Raw genomic sequence first — 18,366 nt, forward strand, 5'->3', positions numbered from 1 at the left:
TTTTTAAAGTAAATTTCATGAAATGCGATTTGAATACAAAATCGGAATTGGATTTTAGAGATTAGGGTAAGCCATTCTTCCCTCTAAGTCGATTGTTTCTATTCTCATTAGAGTCCAACTCTCTTAGACAAACAAACATGCGCTAAATACATAATATAAAATGTTTTGTCTGCCTCAAAAACTTTCTTAAAATTTTTTCCCACGGGTTTCTCAATATAATTGGCGTGGTTGGAGCCAATTATCACTTCAGTTTTAAGAGGACTCGGTTCCATGTGGAAGACTTGGAGACGACAACCGAGATCCGCCATTTTAGCACGGTAACCTTTCAGTCACTTCGAAATGATTTCTTCTTTGTTTTTTAGCTCGCACGCCTATGATGTTGTCCAATTGATTAGACAACTTGTTCAAACGAATGATAAATAAATTTGAGAAAAGCCTTGGATGATTAGTTAGATAACTACGCGAAGAAGGCCAGATGCGCGTCCGCGTGCAAAGTACACGACCCCCTTTCTCCTAACAAGCCTGCACTTACTAAGCCCACACACGTTAGTAGAGTTTTTTTTTTTTTTTTTTTTGAAAGCTGAAGAACGTATATAGCTTTCCTTCTCAATGATTCTCTTTCAAGTGTTTGGTAGCTAGCCAACCTCTGCACCTTTTTCTTTTGAACAATATAATTTGAGTTGAATTCTAATCGGGCATGAGTCAGATCCGGACCCACTTGACCCACTTGCATCTCTATTTTTTTTTTTTTTAATTTTTTCACAAGCTTCTTATTAGATATTCAATTATACTTGTTTATTTCGAGATTTCGTGTCTCATCTTATATCAACATCCAAACCCTAGCCACTCTCAAAAAAGTGTTTCATATTGGATTTTCGTTTGTTTCAAGACACCAGAGAATCATGTAATATAGATAAATGTGACCCTTGACGATAGTATAGCCAAGACAAAATGAAGTGTTACATCCTTTGGAATAATGCCATTGGTGAGGTTAGCGCTGATGATACCATTAGCATGCGGTTGTTATTCTCAAGGTCAAATTATGATGCAAGTTGTCAAAATACATCGTGCGAAAGCTCAAACAAATCCATCGAATGCTTGACGAATGGAACAATGTTAAATTATAAATCAAACTTATATAATAGTTTTAGTGATTTTGTGAGCTCCCATTGGCAATGATTCTTTTTTCTTGAAACCAATTCAATGTCATCAAGGTTAAATTTTTTTAACAGCGAGTAAGCCCACAGGTTTTGGGATACCGAGCACCAAAATATCTATCACATGGCACAGTAATCTCTCAATCTCGGTGTTCAGAAGAACCCCACCTTCCATGGAATCAATGATAGCAACTAAGTTAGGTGTTAGCTGTGGTGGCCGGGAAACCAAACAAATAAAGGATAGCACCCAAGCGCAGCTACCCATATGCGACTATGATAGCACGATAGTTGCATTGTGGCAGGTGGAGGGCTCACAAAAACGAGACATTTTTTTGGATGCATGTTTCGTACAATCCCGAGAGGCATGCACGGTCCGGCTTTTTAACCCTTTTGGAGAGAGATCTTGAGAGAGTGAGAGAGATCTTGAGAGTAATGGCACTTCATCTAGAGAATGGGTGCTCTGGGCCTAGCAGTGTGCCCCCCCACACGTGTGTCCTTCGCCGGACTACGTGGTTTTGGGCCTAAGCCCTAAAGATGAGTTTGGTTTGCAAAACAAAAATTTCTCCGCTTAAATTTTTTTTTTTTTCTGAAATGATAATTTCTGAAAATAGGATGTCTGATAAAATAGTTTTAGTATGTTTGATTGATCGTTGAAAAGTGGCACATTACAGAGTAGTTTATATTTGGTTGAGCATCTACTTTCATGAGAAAATTGTATAAAATACTTATTATATTCTTAATAATGAAAAATACTTTATCCGTAGATTTTAATGGTTTAAGAATATTTTTGAAAAAAAAATTAATTTTTAACTTGTGGAAAAGTAGCTTTTCCATATCTCTAATGGATTATTTTTTCATGAAATATAGAAAATTTATTTCTATGAGAATGCTACTTTTTTTCCTTTCTTTGCAAGCCAAACAAGTCCTGAGTGAAGTGAGATAGCCGCCCTAACAAAGAAAAAAACTCCGGGAGATGGAGGATGCCTCACCTTGACTGCTGCCTCTCCAGTTCTTTGCATCCGATCCGTCGACCCTGCTGCTTCTTTCGCAAGGACTATAGCGGGTGGTGATTTGATCACTATTATAGTACTATAACGGGTATAAGACCCAGATGATTGGTTCATGGAAATGGACATCAAAATATTGTATGCTCTGGTATTAAAGTCTATATGATATGACCTGATGGAATTGCTATGGAAGGTGTGGTTGTTAGCTTTGGAAAATAATCCAACTTAGGTTTATAGCCTATACCTATATGCACGAGTAGGATGGCTACGTGGGAGTCGCACTATTTTAAAATATTTGAAAATTACAAAACAAAAATTTTATAAAAACACTTAAGCTTACTTGTATACACAAACATAATGTTAATAACATTAGTCAAATTACTTATGACAAAATATTAGCATAGTTCACAAAGGATATATATATATATAGGGATTGTTAACCTACTCTTAGGTTATCAATCTATCCATTTTTTATTGGACAAAAAATACCTTTACTTTTTATAACTTTTAAGGGTATTTTATGTCTTTTTACAATCCCACATTAACTCATCCTCTCAATCCCTCAATTAATACTCTCTCTCTCTCTCTCTCTCTTATACACACACACACACATATATTTATATATAAACATATATACAAACAAACATATAAACATACATACATACATACATATATATATATATACATATATGTATGTATATATGTACATGTATATATATAGATGTATGTATATATATAGATAGATATATGTATTTATATATACGTACGTATATGCATATATATATATTTATATATATATGTATGTATGTATGTATGTATCTACATATATGTACATGTATACATAGATATATACCGAAGAGAGAGAGTATATTAATTGGGGTGCTGAGAAGGTGAGTTAATGTGGGATTGTAAAAAGACATAAAATACCCTTAAGAGTTATAAAAAGTAAGGATATTTTTGTCTACGGAAAAGTAGGTAGATTGATAACCTACCATAAGAAAGAGTAAGTTATCAATCCCCATATATATAGAAAGATTAATATCGGTTAATGAAGCTTTTTCTTAAAAAAAGCTTCTCGAGGAAAGAGAAAATAATATTGGCAAATAACTTTTTTTTTATAATAAAGAGTTTTTAGAAGAACACTTGTAGACCTATTGATAACAACGAGAGCAAGATCTTTAAAATCCAAACCATGATGTACAACAAGAAAGAACTCTATACTAAAACATACTTTGGTAATATGCAAGTCTATAAGAGAGATTCATAGTCTAAAATATGTGCAAGCAAAAATAAAATTTTCTTCAAGGAGACCCAAAGATCAAAAAGGAAAAGGCTAATGATTCCTCGTGGAAAACCAAAGACAAGGAAAAAAAAGCCAAATGGTTCCCCCGATGGAGACCCAAAGATAAGGGAAGAAAATCCAAATGGTTCCACAATGGAGTCCCAAAGATAAGAAAAGAAAGGACAAATGGTTCTCCAGTGGAGATCCAATGATAAGGAAAGAAAGGATGAGTAGTTTTTAATTAAAGACAAAATCAAAAGCAAGACAAATTTCCAATGGAGATGCATCAAAAAACAGGAAAAAAATCTCTAATGGAGGCCAATCAATGCCTAAGCAGTAGTTCTCTGGTGGATATACAACAAAACAAAACTCATCCTTGGGAAAAGATGCAAAAACCAAAATGAGTCCTCAGTGGAGAAATGAATCAAGAAGAAAGACATCATCAACCATTTTAACACATGCCGCAAATAAGGGCTATCCTGTTATTCAGCAAAATGAACAAAGCATCCACCTTCTTCTCCCATTGCTTTGCTGGATACCAAACCATGCACCTATGCAAATCCCTAATCATACGATGAAAGACGATGAATTTCTAGGATTCCACTTATCAGTGGTAGCTCTATGAACCCTGGTTGGATCCTTCAGGGCTATCAAGTTATCAATATTGCATAGAATGTATGGATATTAATCCTTAAGGAGCGGTCAAAACACCAATAAATCAAAAGATACAAGCATTTAAATTCCTCAAAAATCCTTTAAAAATTCTTAATATCTTCAAAAAAATTGAAGAACTTTCCAAAATTCTCAAAAATTCTAAAATTTCTAATGGAGCCATCCCTCTCTGCTTTAAATAAACCTATAAAGGACTTCAGCTTTAGCGAAGCTTGCTTTTTCAAATTTTTGAAAATTTTCAAAATCTTAAAAATTTTGAAAATCCCCAGCGAAGTCTTCCCTTCTCAATTTCCAAAATAATCACCTACAAAGGTTGCCTTTTCAAAATACCCAAACAAGAAGAAAATTCTAAAAACTAGGAAATTATAAAAGTTTTCAAAAACCCCAAATTACTTTTTTTTTCTTCAAGTGAACCCTAATAAGCTAGAGGTATCCTTATATATATTCTAGAAGGATTTACTTCATAATAATAATACTAGTTTATATTTGACCTAACTTTCACTACAGGAAAAAGGACCTTTCCCGACGCATTTTTGGAGCTTTGCCGACGCTAATTAGCGTCGGCTAAAATACCCCCGACGCAAAGCCAAGCGTTGGCAAAGCGTCGGATATACCAGAGTGGGAAAAGTTTTTGCCGACGCTTGAGTAAAGCGTCGGCAAAAACATGGCTTTACCGACGCTTATATAGCGTCGGCGATGTCGGTTTCCCCGACGCTTTTAAGCGTCGTAAATTCCTCAATTGCCGGTGGTGCCACTTCCTTTTTTACCGACGCTTTTTTGCGTCGGCCATTCCTGATTTACCGACGCTTATGTGCGTCGGCAATTCCTGATTTTCCCCGAGCGTTGTCCCAGATTAAGTTTTCCCCGACGCTTTAAAGCGTCGGAAATTGCTCAATTGCCGACGCTTACGAAGCGTCGGCACAAGCATCAGGGACTTCTTTATAAAGCGTCGGCACAAGCATCATGGACCTCTTTAATCCGTGTACAGAGAGCAATTAGAAATTAGTTTCTTTTGGGTGGTAACTCTGAGGAAACTAGTGAACTTTACTCGATCTTATATGCCCGTATTTTTTTCTTTATAGGCTTTCTCGGGATTTACAGCACTTGAGACCATCAAAACAAAATTTTCATTTCACAGAATAAGCAAAATCATAACTACCACATCTACCAAAGTCATGCATAAATTTTCAACCCATGGCAATAAAAATTTAAGGCAATGAAGGTTCATCAGTTAAAGATACATCAGCAGCAGGTATTTCTTATCATTATTTTTCTCATAAGAGGAAGCCAGTTTATCCATGACAAACATTGACATAAAAGCCACAGCAGCAAGCAGCAACCAAGAGGCATGACAATAGCTCCAAATATGAAAATTTGTTCAAGCCAAACAACATCATAATTTTAAGCCTTCGATTGAGTGGAAGGTTCATCCTTTGGAGCAGGTTTCGACATTACCGCCTCCAGCGTCTTGTAGAACTCTTCTGGAAGTGGAGCAAGTCGGTGTTGAGGAACATGTTTCGGAATTGGAGTATCATCCTCAATGACTTCACATTCGTAATCATCTGGAACACCCCACGGATCCCATTCTGCATTCAAAATAACAAAACTTAAGCTGCAGCATAACAGTTTACATAGGCAATGAAATAAACATGACTTCTTGCCCTGTGAACAACTTGTTTGCTAATTATCACATGGAATATCCACAGCAATTTGACAAAGTTTCTTGCAACTATAGCCTAGAAGGCAAGTGTTAAAAAGCAATGGTTAGACCTCTGCCTATATCAGCTCAAAGCAATGCAAACAATACAGTGGAACTGCAATGCTTTAACAGCGCCTCTCTGCTGCTAGTCCTCAGTACTGCACAATGACAAATGTTCTTGCTTTCTAATAGGCCGGGAGTGGGCTGAGAAACTCAATTTTTTCAATATGCATATTTCAAGGCCTGGCTCAATATATCCTAAAACTAGGCCTGTTGGCCAACCTCGTTAACATATAATTGCAGTTTGGGGGAAGAGTCATGGAAATAAGATTGCACAAATGAGAAGCTTTATACTAGGTCCCATTGCATATAAAATGCAGTCCAATAATTAGAACCAGAAAACCACAAAAGATTCTTTCTTATATTTTGTATAACTATGTAAACGGATTCTCAAATCCCTATAAATCATCAAATGTGGGGTCAAGTTTCATGACTACTTCACCAGGCTATAGATTGAACTCCCTGTCTGGTTAGCAATCTCTTTGATTCTTACTCACAGACTTGCGGTAAAGCTCAAAGCAGTGAACCCACCATCATTTAATGTATCACTGCAAGCAATCAGTTGGACCTACAGCTACTACTTCGCAGTTTCCGAGCCATGCAGCTTCGTCACTCCAGGTATAAAAGATTAATTGTGATCCAAGATACAGAATTAGACTAGCATGGAGAGGGTTTAATAATCAAGCACTCACATCATCTTTTAAGGCTGATATTTGAGCAATCCTTATATTAGTTCTCTCAAAAGGGCGCTAGAAGCTCCTCACAATTTTCAGGCTTCCTCCAACATTTGGGTTGGATTTGGGTCTGAGAAAATTTAATTGAAGTGTTAGCAAAAGAAAAAAAAGAGCCAAATAACTGGTTTAATCTGATTACTGCTTCGGGGAATCCAACACACAACCTCTTCTAAGGCTGATATTTTAGCAACACTTCACAAATTTCTGATTCCTGGGCTTTATAACTCAACAAAGACAATTTTTAATTTCTGAAACATTCTAATTACCCTGGGGGAAAACTATTTATAATATAAAAAATCGGAAAGCCTTCATTCCCGAGAAAGCCTATAAAGAAAAAAATACGGGCATATAAGATCGAGTAAAGTTCACTAGTTTCCTCAGAGTTACCACCCAAAAGAAACTAATTTCTAACACACCAATATAGGCATAAACCACAGTGAGCCTAGGACCAAAGTACTTCATATTATATGATAAGAACATATATTAATTTATAAGTTGACTCAAATTGTGCAAAGAAAGCTCATATATTCTAAAGTTTTTTTTTTTCGGGATCTAAGGCATGTTTGCTGATATTTTACCTATTGCCAAGAAGAGCTTGGAGATGGATTATGAGCTTCTCCACTTGTTCTGTGAAGTTGCCTCGCTTGATCCATCTTAGCCTACAGCTCTTGTTGCATCTCATCAGCCCTACCAAACACAAGAGAGGATTTAATAAACGAATAACTACACAGCGTAAACAAAATTGGACACTAAAGACCACCTTTTTAGATCTAGAGTTGTAGACCCTCTGCATCCAAACTAAATTAGGGTCTCAATTAGTAACAAGCTCACCATGTGGAAGGAGAGATTTAAGAAGAAGTCAAGAGGATATCTAATCAACACACTAACACATCACGACAGAATCAAGAAAACTAACCAAGAAGAACTCAAAAGGATATCTAATCAACACACCAACACATCACAATAGAATCAAGAAAACTAACCAGTTCACGGAAGGCCACCCTTTTTGGTGATCCAAAACTACATAAAGCCTCAGCAAATAGCTAACTCATTTTGGATATGATGAGAGGCCATCCTGTCAAAAGGGGACGCAGAAGGGCGTGATAGAGAGGTTAGAGGAGCTTAATTACCAGTACTAGTAGGCACAGCCCTCCAGTTCCCAAGGAATTCCTGATTTAAAAAAAAATAAAACAATAATCAGTATTATAAAATACAAATTACAAAACATATATTATAACAATATGAACCTGTATTACATTGATACATTGATACAAATACTCAGATCAGTCAAAATATGAATATTGATATATCTGATTAAAACTCCATGTTTTTAACTCATGTATCAGAAAAGCTGCCATACAAATTACAATGTACTCTGAAAAAGCAAATTACAATGTACTCTGAAAAATAAGAAACATATACATATCAAACTCATAAAAGATAATCTAGAATGCATCAGGGACGGGATTCAGCTCCATCATCATCATGTCTAGTAGCGTTTGAAGAATCAGGAATCTACAACAAAAAAGAAAGAGAAAACATAAAAGTTAGGAATAATGTGATACATCAACCCATATATCATAATTGATAATATGTAAAGTATTGAAATATAATAAAGTTAATTACCTGAGAAGGGAGAAACCGTTGTAACATGGAAGAAATATTCGTAAGCTGAGACTGCAAATTTGCTTGGTTTTGCTTCAACTCATCAATAGTTGCTTGAAGCCGACGAACTTCTACAGTGTTACTAGATTCTCTGGCATTTCTTGTATATGTGCCCACTGAAGACAACTGAGTGGGGGTAACTCCAACGCCGTAATCCCGCACTCGACCATAACGCTCTGGGCCCATCAATTCAGCGAGCACTTCAGCTTCAATATTATGGGTCGCGTCGGATGATGATGACCCCCCGACGCGCTCCGAAATAAGATTTGTTGCCCTATCCTATACACACACAGTGATATATACACATCTATACACAGTGATATAATGCATCTATACACACACAGTGATATATAAAATGCAAAAGCATACACAATGTGGGGCACATGAATCAATATAAATGGATACATGCAAGCATGTAATTTATGACAGAGTAGATGTCCTCAAGCTTGTGTGTGCCATTTAATTATCCAAAATCATTAAATATGCCATATGTAATGTACTTTTTTAAAGGCAAATGATTTAAAGGCAAAGGATTGTAAATCAAATTACCCAGGACGTCCACATCATCCGTGTCTGGACGATCTGCAGGTGGAGCGTGCTCCGACTGGGACCCGGACTGAGTATGGGGCTCATCGGGTTGCTGGGAACGATCAGAAGTAGATCCCACGGATGTGTGCTGAAACTCAATATTCCTGAAACGTCTTCCTCGCGGCATATTGTAATCTAGTATGCACAAAAAAGAATCAGTATTAGTTAAATATTAAAAGTACATTACTTTTAATATTCTTAGAAAAGAAACATTTGATGTAGAAAAGAGCTCTCCTTGTCATTTGTTAGGTTGCCTGTACTTGCAGTCACACATAATAAAGAACTCCATCAACAATATAAGCAAAAAAGTTACGATATCTGAAAATCCGGAATAAAAACACAACAGCAAAGATACATGACAAAAGCTGAAGCCTCCTTTGTCAAACAGACATCTCGCCAAAATAGATATCTCGTAACAAGTGGGTTTAAGGAATACTACCATCCTCACACATATGAAAAAAATATAATAAAAGTTGTTCTTTTTGAAGATCAACATTGGACTTTTGATCGAAAAGAATGCCAATTGTTTATTAATTTTTGTATATATGTCTTTGGTCCCACGGATGTGTGCTGAAACTCAATATCTCTGAAACGTTTTCCTCGCGGCATATTGTAAACTCAATATCTCTGAAATTATTTGTTTTGAATAATATATCTGATATGACAGTAAATTGTGATTTGTTATAACCATACTGACCTGCGATACTCGGATATTAAGTCACTGTGGAGTAAGACATAACGATGTGCCTGTGCCAATAATTTATGATGAATTACAGTACTTTCAGCTTTCCCCACAAATCTTCCACCAGATGAGAACTTGTACTCCTCTGCATTATGTATAATATCGTAATTCCTTTGTGGTCGATTAAAAGCAGTTTCAACTCCTTCAAGGTATCTCGAGCAGAATGTCAAACACTCATCAGCAATATATCCCTCCGCAATCGATCCCTCGGGATAGGCTCGATTGCGTACATATTCCTTTAAGCGCACAAGATACCTTCAACAGTAAATTTTAATGCTCAACATCAACATCGAGGATGATAATAGGATATATATTCATATTAATAATAAATATGGACATTAGAGTTTAGAATATTACCTCTCAATAGGATACATCCATCGGTAGTGAACCGGTCCACCAAGTTTAGCTTCCGCCGCTAAGTGAATGAGTAGATGAACCATAATAGTAAAAAACCCAGGAGGAAAGATCTTCTCCATATGGCACAGTGTTAGTGCAACATTAGACTCCAATTGATCAAGCTCTTTGGGATCTAGAACTTTAGAACATAATGCCTTAAAGAAGGATGATAACTGAGTCACAATTGCAAGAACTTGTTTCTGTGTTGATGATCTTAAAGCCAATGGGAAGATATCTTGCATCAAAATATGGCCATCGTGACTTTTTAGATTCGTAAGTTTTCGCTCTTTAAGATTAACGCATCTTGAAATATTCGATGCATACCCATCTGGAACCTTCATATTTTTCAAAACCGTTAGAAAAAGATATTTCTCTGGAGTAGACATTGTGTAACATGCAGGAGGTATAAAATATTTATCATTGGGTTGTTCTTTCGGATGAAGCTCTTGTCTTATGCCCATGTCTTTCAAATCAAGACGCGCTTTCAAGTTGTCTTTAGTCTTTCATTCAAGATTTAACATTGTTCCAATCAAATTATCACAAACATTCTTTTCTATATGCATGACATCAAGATTATGTCGAAGAAGATTATACTCCCAATAAGGTAATTCAAAGAAAATGCTCCTTTTTTTCCATAACTGCTTCTGTGTAGATACCGAGTTTGTGCCATCGTCATTTTCCTGTTCATAAATACTGTCATCATTCTCGAAGTTGTCAGCGTCCTCAAAAACCTGTGTCACTGAGCTGCCAACATCCCCTCTTCCCCGCTTCTTTGAACTGTTGAATGCCTTACCAGGTATATAGTTAGTGCCATGAGTTTGTTTAAGAACTTCAATTCCAGTTGGTGGAATAGGTGCAGATCGCAACTCTATGGTACCATCAAACTGATTATTCTGATGTCGAAATGGATGATTGGCTTCTAACCATCTTCGATGACCCATATAACAGAATTTTCCTCCATGTTTTAACCAATATGAATGAGTTAAATCTCCACAACAAGGGCATGCAATACGCCCCTTAGTGCTCCAACCGGATACATTAGCATATGCAGGAAAATCATTAATTGTCCAGATAAGAGCTGCACGCAATTTGAATGTTCAGCCAGTGAAAGCATCAAATGCATCAACACCCTGCCATAGCTTTTTCAATTCATCTATTAAACGCTGCAGAAAAATATCTATATCATTACCTGGGCTCTTATCACCGGGAATAACCATTGACAGAATGAGTGAAGATTGTTTCATACACATCCATGGTGGCAAATTATATGGAACCAAAACAACTGGCCAAGTGCTGTATGTAGAACTCATCGTTCGAAATGGATTAAATCCATCTGTTGCCAAACCCAGCCTTACACTGCGAACATCAGAAGCAAATTCGTGATGCCTATCATCAAATGCTTTCCATGCTAAACTATCCGCTGGATGTCTTAACATTCCATCCCTTGTACGTCCTTCATCATGCCATCTCATTGAGGAAGCCGTCTTTGATGATGCATACATCCTTTTCAATCTAGGTATGAGAGGAAAATACCTCAAAACTTTAGCCGGAATTTTTTTAGACTGTGTAGCATCCACTTCATTCGACAAATCATGCCCGTCTTCATTTTGTTTTTTCCATCGTGAAGACCCACATGTTCGGCACGAATCTTCATTAATATTATCACCACGATATAAAATACAATCATTTGGACAACTATGAATCTTCTCATATCCAAGATTTAAGTCTTTTACTAGTTTTTTGGCTTCATAAGAAGTTGACGGCAAAATAACACCTTCTGGAAATGCATCTTTTAATAATTGAAGAAGCATAGTAAAAGACTTCCCGGACCATCCATTCAAATATTTCAAATGAAATAAATGCACCATAAAAGAAATCTTCGTAAATTTCTTACAACCCGGATATAGTTCATTATCACAATCTTTCAGTAAGTTATGATACCGAGTTGTGTTATCTTCAGAGTATATAGGTTTCTCAACATGTATAGATTCAGTAACGGTATGCTCATCACCTATTGGAGCTCCTTCTTGCTCTCCACTAAAATCTGTTAAATTTCTAATATTATGTTCAAGAGCATCTCTGAGTAAGCCCCTCATATCATCTTCTACAACAGGATTTCTGTCTGTGTTACTAGATCCAATACTAGCAGTGTGTTCTATAACTAAGGGTTGGTTAGATGAAGACGACAATTTAGACTCTCCATGAAATATCCATTTCTGTATAACCCTTCAGAAAACCATTCCATACCAAATGTTCTTCAACAATTTGTGGAGCGATAGCATAACAATTTACACATTTTTGACATGGACAAAAAATATTCCCATTCATTTCAGATTTCTCAGAAGCAAATTTAACGAAATTCTGAACTCCATTCAAATATTCGGCACTGGATCTTGACTTATTTATCCAACTTTTGTCCATTCTATTAAAATACTGATTGAACTGCAAGTAATATAAAAAAATATTAAACGAAATTAGGGTATGAATCACCAATACGAAATCAAAATATAAAATCTTTTTGAGTCATTTTTTGGATCATTAGCAATTTTTTTATCACTTGCAAAGTACAATATTATTCTAGGTTTTCAAAAAGATGCAAGTAACCTATTGTTGTTCATTTCTAATATATATGCTCACCTAGATATTTTGTTATGTATAGATCAAACAGGTGGAATGAAATAAATCCATTCTTATAAATGGTCGTCGTGACAACCAAAGTAAAGTCTTCAGAGAAAGTGGACTTGTTTAAGGTTTATCAGATGTTTAAACTATAACTGGGAAAAAAAAATGGAATTTAAACTGGCTTTGAATGAAAGACTGCACAGAGTGAAATCAATAAGAGGTAAAATTTGATGTGAGGAGAGGATATTGAAATTGTCATTCTCCTAGTAAGAAGTGTAAATCTGTAGCCAGAAGTGAAAATCAGTTGTTTTTAATAAACAAAGAAGATGATAGTGAAAAATAACTAGTTTCTCCCTTCTGGAATGAACTGGATTTTCAAGAACAATAGGACTATGATGTAGAACCAAAACCTTTTTAGAATAGTTATCCTGGGATAAACAAGTTTGACTGGAAAAAGTATTTTATGCTCATACCTATTTCCAAAATGCTGATTGATTTCAAGCCTCATGCCAGTTCTGTTCCCGACCCATATGCTGCCTAGAAGATCTTAAAAAAGTTCTCAAGAAGCATCTAAAAACTGCACCCAAGTATTGGCATAAACACAAAAATCCAAATAGATCTACGATCAGACATTTTTCCTCGACTAATTCCGATAAAACAGTTAATGATTGCAAGAAAAATATCCAATTCATGTGCGCCATGAATGTAAATGTGAAGGATCCAACAAACCATATAGACCCAAACCATAGGAGATATCCTTATCACTTGGCTAGGCGAGGGCCAAAACAATCCTTAGTTTCATACAAGTTCAGGGATGCATCAAGTGAAATCGGACATGACAAAATTAAACCTGAATGAGCACAATTTATCACAACAGCAATCAATTTAAGACAACCAGTTCAGTATAGATATCAAAGTAAGAGTTATATATTATTTTATAAATCATGCTAGTTTCTCTTCAGAAACAGGATGTAAAGGAAAGGGGGCAATTACAAGTCTGTCAGCTTGAAAGCATCAGACATGTAATCTTCAACTCTATTAGTCCTTTGACATTTTACAAGCAATCAACTAGTTTCAAGTCTTTTGATGCTAAAAACCAAAAACACTATGGTTCCAGATTATGCTATAATGCTTTTGACGGCTGTAAATCACCAGAAACTAGTGACTATCTAGTTCAGTAATTCTAGAAAGGTTGTCAAGAATCTTAAAAGAGAGTATGAGGATCACTTACCTCAGACGACCGCCGAGTAGCTAGGGCTCGGGATGGAGGTTTGATGTCGGCGCGCAGCTAGGGCATCGACCGAGAGAGGATGAGGAGAGGGGGCCGGGCGAGCGTTAAAGACAAGAAGAAAACAAACAGGAGGAGGAGGAGGAGGAGGAAGAGAAGGAGGAGGAGGAGGCTTACCTCAGACGACGGCGAGGTCGACGGCAGCGGAGAAGCGGAATCTTCGATCGCCGATCGAGGCTACGGATGGAGGTGAGATCAGTTTGCAAGCCCTGAAAACAAAGAAGAGGAGGAGGACGAGAAGGAGGAGGAGGAGGAGGAGGAGAAGGAGGAGGAAGACGGCAGCGGGGAAGCCACGGATCGCGACGGAGCTGAGAAGACGGCGATGGAGCTAGGGCATCGACTGACTCGACCGATAGAAAATGGAGGAGACGGGGCCGGTTGGGGGGTTTAATGTTTCCTAACGACGCTTTTAAGCGTCGTAGATTCTAAATATTTGACCGACGCACCAACGCGTCGTCGTTTCTTTGGATTTACCGACGCTTATTAAAAGCATCGGCAAAGGTTGGGCTGGGCCAAACTTTCCCGATGCTTTCCATAGCGTCGGAAAAACACAGTCCCCAAAACTCCCATTCGTTGTAGTGTAAGGTTTCTAACGACGCTTATAAGCGTCGTTGTTTCTCAAACTTATAACGACGCTTTATAGCGTCGTTGTTTCTTTCGCTTTTCCAATGCTAACCCAAAGCGTCGGGAAAGGTTGGCTGTGAGCCAACCTTTACCGACGCTTTCCCCTAGCGTCGGTAAAAGTAAGTCGGGAAAGGCCTAGTTTCCTGTAGTGTTTCTAGGTTTGTCAGATACTGATGCAAATATACCTTGATATGAATTGCCATGATGCCTACAAAAGCTATTGTATGATTTGTTTTCAAAAATCACCACCACACACCTTAATATGGTATGCATTTTGGCTATGGTTTTAAGCAATGATTAATGTAGCCCATACTCTATGATCATGGTCCATGCCAAAATAGGTTGACGCTACACATTATCAAGTAATGAAGCCATGTAATGTAAGCACCAAGCACAACCCAATATTCTTGCCTAAGTGTCATGGAGCATTGCTTTAGGATTGGCTATACACCTAACGACTAATAAGCCTCCCATTCCTTGAGTCAAGCTCTACACCAACATGAACAAACTATTAGTTTTTCACAATTACTAGGGCAACTAGTATGGTGCATATTACAGTCTTGAAATAACTTTTACATTGGCATTAGCATTTGCGTTGCATTTACTACACATTTTCAAAAATGAGAATCAAGGCAAGCCTATCCAAGTGATTGTTGCTTCCTTCTACCTTTGTAGCTAGGTGATGTCATTATTTTCTTGGATATTTGTCCACTATATGGCCTTTGTCAAAGTGGGGCATACTGTCAGCTATGGAAAGAATAACTTTCTTGCTTAACGTTAGCAATCCTAGACCATCCAACTAGAATACTAGTTCATTTGATCAAAATTTTTGTCTATCCGACCTAAGCTCTAGTTCATTCGGCCCCTCGGGTCAAATGCTTTTCCATCCAATCTGATCTTTTTTTAAGCTATCTCATCTTTCTTAACCTAATTTATCCAGATTTTAGAGCTAAACCTAGTGCATGAGCCCAAGTTGCTCCTAAATCCTACTTTTGCATCCAAATTGAGCTTCACATGAACTGATGTGAGATTGAGCCAAGTTTAGCATCATTGGATCTCTTGGTATTCTCACCCCCATGATCGATTCCTTTTTATGAGCGCACCCCAAGAAGAATATTCTTTTACTTATGAAGGTGCAATATTATAAATCCATTTCTATCTTAATCTACCGTCTTCAATCTTTTGGGAACCATTTGCCAAGTGCCATCCAAAGAAGCCTTCACCTCAACATTCTCCCTAGCTAACTTGTGTCCTCTTTTGCTTTTCTATTACAATGCATCCATACTCACAAAATCCTCACATGCTCTCTCCCTCACATTTAATGCCAATTTTACTAAATGATAACCCTAAGATTTTCGCTCATAATCAACCTTATCCATTTGGATGCCAAATCGTTGACTTGTAATAGCTTAATCATGGTGCCTCATTTTTGGCCCTTACATTCTCCCTAAAAGATCTAACTAATCCTAGATTCTCCCTCTAAATTTAATAGTGTTCACACCAATATCATGACTAACCTACACTATTGGATTTCTTTCCCCCTCTCCTACAATACTCTAGCCATGCATCCATCCTCCGCATCATGTATCCTTATGAGGAGATGAAGATCTAATCAAATTGCTCCATCTAGCAGCCCTCTTATCCTTAGATTAAAACCTCTCTCCTAATCCTAGCCCTATCCTTCCTCATCTAATCCCAGCCTTTCAAAAAAAATAATAAAACAAACATATCCTCCTTAAATATTCAACACCCATCTCTTCAGCTCCTCTTTTTATACCTATCAGTTAATAAAATCTTGCCACCTTAAATCTATCATAACCCTTAGATTCCCTTAGATTGAATTGTAGATTTGAAACTAATTTCACTTCTTTGTAAACAATCTTAGCCCTGCAAAAAAATAGACTTGAAACAAATACGTCCTTCTCAAATCCTCACCATTCACCTCCTCAATCCTTGCCTCATACCTATTAGGAAATAGAATTAGGCGTCTCAAATCCATCTTGATCCTAAAATTTCTTTAGATTAAATCATAACTTTCAAACCAATCCCTCCCCTCTCTCTCTACCCTCCAATTATGCCATCTATCAATCTTCCATCAAACTATTTAGCTGATAAAAACAAGCTACTAAAGCCCCCTCTCCTAACCCTTAGATGTAGGGCAATCCCATCCTCATTAAATCCTCATCTTAGAATCCATCACCTCTCCCCATTAATACTCATTCTCCTCTCTCAACTCCAAGAAGAAATCTAGACAAGAAATCTATTAGAATTAGGCTAGAATTGAAAAATCCTCCAAAAACTATTTTTCTTGAGCCTCTCCAAATTCGAGTCATCTAACTCACCACCTTGCTTCTCCTTTTCTTACCAAAACCTTAACCTTAACCTCTGCTAGCCACTTGACAAGAAAAAAAAGAGCTTTAAAAGAGCATTAGATACTACAACCCTTCCCCTTCTTTCCCTCTTCTTCCTCTCTTCCTTTTCTCTATTTTTTTTCTAATTATTGCCATGCATGCATAAACCCTAAGGATATATTAAGAGATCTATGGCCCTTTAGGATCTCCTGATGATGCACGCTCATAAGCCTTGATCCATCATTAACTAAATCTTGAAATATAAGTCTTATCCCATTACTTGAATTCTTAGCATCTTAGTTACATGGCAATTCCAAATCAACACAAAAAAAAGCTTCATTCCAAAAGAGAGTGTAGAGGAAAATAAAATCGATTCAAAATTTTAAATTGCGCCTATAAACCAAGAAAAAAGATTCCTCATAAGCAAGACCATTCAACAAGCAAAAGAACTTGATCCCAAGATAGAAATGCGATGCTCAATAAACCAAGTATGCTAGATCGATAGATCATTAGGTAGCCCTTGATCGTCAAGCTAGTCCTAGAATCATTATACAAGGAGGTCATGAATACTAGTAGATGTATATCATGACTGAGGCATTCTAACTATTAGTTTTGGTCTCCATGGCAAACATTAGTAGTGTTTCAACAATTGCCATAGCATTTCCAACAACTAGCAATTGTGTTATGCGCGCATGAAATAAGAAGTATGCATTTTCACCATCCATCAAACAAAATGGAAGGTTTATATCATGCTTAGCAAATCCAGGATACACGATAGCATAAGTTATTTGTTCCACCTTATGAGTAGGTACTAGGGAGGGATGCCAGCCAATCGAGGTTATGTTGAATTTGGGATGTTTAATTGGACTTGGTTCGATCATCCTGTGGGAGGTCTTCAAGCTTGGTGTGAGCTTGAGCCAACTTACTCATACATGTTCAAGAATGGCTTGTGAGTGACTTAAACCAATATTATTTGAGCTTGGTATGAGCTGTTGGAGACTGGGTTGTTCATGCTTTTGCCTTAAAACACAACTTGATTTGGGTTTATATTTTAAAGGAACAAGTTTAGATCAAGCCACTTGACTTGCCAGTAGGGTGATGATGAACTTAGGTCCTACTCATTTGCAATGCTAGCTCTATTGGGGGAGACAAGGATAAAAAATTAGGTTAAAATTAAGAGTCGGATTAGAGGATATAGTTAGTTGTGACAACATAAAGCTTGTTACACATCTAACTCCTAGACTACCACAATTATAGGGTATATTGGAAACTCAGGGCTTGTCAAATTTAGTCTGAATCCTATTGTCCAAGGCATAGAGTGATTAACCTCTTTCAGATTCTCAAGGAAGACAAGAGAGGAAAGCGTCAGCGTAGCGATCCTTAATTTCAGTGATTAAACACCTTTTAGATTCATCAACAACTTTTTGCCAGTTTTCTTGAGTAGATGTTCTTAATATTAAGTTTTCATCATAATACTGA

The 18,366-nt window shown here is 37.0% G+C and overlaps 1 long non-coding RNA gene across 1 annotated transcript; it reads right to left on the reverse strand.

Moving 5' to 3' along the window:
• Nucleotides 1–5,564: 5,564 nt before the first annotated feature.
• On the reverse strand, nucleotides 5,565–14,054 carry LOC149751551 (uncharacterized). The gene is made up of 5 exons (XR_016398130.1): nucleotides 14,030–14,054; nucleotides 13,856–13,912; nucleotides 7,595–7,781; nucleotides 7,190–7,298; nucleotides 5,565–5,704 (listed from the first exon to the last, which is right to left on the reverse strand). It is a non-coding gene; the product is annotated as an uncharacterized LOC149751551 (long non-coding RNA).
• Nucleotides 14,055–18,366: the final 4,312 nt, after the last annotated feature.

This window comes from Phoenix dactylifera, chromosome 12, assembly GCF_051530095.1.
Source record: "Phoenix dactylifera cultivar Ajwa chromosome 12, Ajwa_hap1_PhDact_Kaust_v1.1, whole genome shotgun sequence".
Taxonomy (NCBI): Eukaryota; Viridiplantae; Streptophyta; class Magnoliopsida; order Arecales; family Arecaceae; genus Phoenix; species Phoenix dactylifera.